The sequence below is a fragment of the Capra hircus genome, chromosome 4, assembly GCF_001704415.2.
Source record: "Capra hircus breed San Clemente chromosome 4, ASM170441v1, whole genome shotgun sequence".
NCBI lineage: Eukaryota > Metazoa > Chordata > Mammalia > Artiodactyla > Bovidae > Capra > Capra hircus.
In genome coordinates this window covers 7,443,565-7,445,710 of record NC_030811.1, presented here as the reverse complement: position 1 = coordinate 7,445,710, position 2,146 = coordinate 7,443,565, and the positions used below count along the sequence as shown (strand labels likewise).

The following is a 2,146-nucleotide window of genomic DNA, read 5'->3' as shown; positions in this document are numbered from 1 at the left end:
CTGCATAACAAACCATCCCAAAACATAGTGGCTTAAAACAACAGCCATCGTTTATTTTTCTCATGAATCTGCAATTTGGGCAGGACCCCATGGGGATGGCTCATCTTTGCTCTTTGCAGTTTCATCAGTTGGCAGCTGGAGAATCCACTCTGTGTTGCCTCATTTGCAAAGCCAGCAAGCTGATTCTGGATGCAGATGAAATATCAGCCCAAGGAGTGGATCAGTGACTTCAGGCCCTCATCATGGGGGCGACTTGGGCTTCTACTCAGGTTGCCTCACAACAGGATGGGCAAATTCCGAGGGTAACCATCGTAGAAGAGCAAGGAGGCATTTTCCCTATCTAATCTTAGAAGTCACATGGTGTTGCTTCAACCACCCACTGTTTATCAAAGTGGTCACAAAGTCCCTCCAATTCCAAGGTAGGGCATAGACCCATAGCTCAAGGGAGAGAGATCATATGAAGAAGTCAGAATGTAAGAAGTCAGAAAATATGGTTTTAACAATCTTTGGAAACTATAAACTACAGTATTAACAAGTTATAGTAAAATGAGGAGTAAAGATAAAGTTTATACTACCACAACTTGGGTCATATTTTTGAAAGCATATTTTTAATCATGTTGAATGCAGTTTGGAATATATTCATCTCAGCTTGTTCCCTTAGGTTTTTCATTCATTCATCATGCTTCCACATTAGCAATTTTATTTGTTTCTCCTTTTCTTCTGGTGGTTTATGTGCATATTCCTTTTCTACTAGTTTAATTTTGCTTTGTAAATCGTCAGCATAGATTTTCTTCAAGTGTTCCTCCTGCTGTCTCAGCTTTTGGTCTATGTTCTTGTAAATGGGGTCAGAAAAGTAAGCCCCCTGGTTGTTCTGCACCATCTTGTCTATCAGCTCCACCAGCTCCTGCACCTGAGCTTCCTTCTCAGCCTGCTCTGTTTGTGCTGTTACTGATGGCATAGTGGCGGTCTCCACACTCCTGGAGGAGGCTTCGTAGGTTTACATCTGCATCCTTCAAAAAGTCGCTCAGGCTCTGGTCGCCCAGTTCATCTCTGCAAGTGAATAAGATGATCATATACTTCATGGCTGCTTTCCCAAACAGATCCTTGACCAACGCCACGGTTTGCTGCTCTTCCTGTGTGTGGCGGCCCAGCCTCAGGACCAAGACGATGGCGTGAGGCCCAGGACAGGAGGCGAGGACACATTGTCTGATTTCCCGGCAGATGGTGTTCAGGCTCTCCTTGGTGTCAAAGAGCTCTGGAGAGTCAACAACGAGATGGTCTCTCTCCTTCCATTTTGGGATGCTTTCTGACAAGTTTTGGTAACAGCTTCCAGAGAAATCCTAGAGTTGAATACATTTTCCCCGAGGATGGTGTTTGCAGTCGCACTTTTCCCACTTCCGGTCTTCCCGACCAGCATGATCCTCAGAGCATTGTTTGGCGTGGCAGCCATGTTTATATCAAGAGACTCAGGCGCAGGCACCCACACCACATTAGCAAAAGGAAGGAGAGGGGGAGAAGGGTCAATTTAGGTAAGCAGGAACCATTTCCAACTGTCTTTTTTTTTCTTCTTCTTCTTTTCCTCCCTGAAAGTTTCTAATATTCTCTTATGCATATTGACCCTGGTAGAGACAGCAAATTTAAACAGTTCAATTGTTATCGAAGAAATAACCAAGTAGTTAGAGTATCTCCACAAAAGTGTCAGGTCTTGATGGTTTCATAGGGCACTCACTGAAACCTTTAAAGATCTCACAATCTCCGTGCTATTCAGGCTATTCCTGATCACATAGCAATGAAGGGAAATGTTCAGTTTTTTCTATGAAGCGAGTGTAATGTTAATTCCAAAAGCTAACAAAGATTTCACAATAAACAAAGCTATAGACATGTCTCATGTGTAAATATTGATACAAGAGTCCTAAATAAATTATTAGATGCGAAAAGCAGTATCACATGAGTAAGTATGATTGTCAGATATACTAGGGTGATTCAACATGAGGATTTTGATTGTTATAATACATCCCATCAAGAGATTAAGAAGAAAAAGAAATATTTGGCCAAATTCAATCCTGATTCATGTTTAAAGCAGTGTATCAAATTTAAATTAATTGATTCCTCTTTAACATGATTGTGTATATATATATATATAATA

General features: G+C 41.4%; 1 pseudogene; it reads right to left on the bottom strand.

Moving 5' to 3' along the window:
• On the bottom strand, positions 587 to 1,450 carry LOC102178898 (annotated as a pseudogene).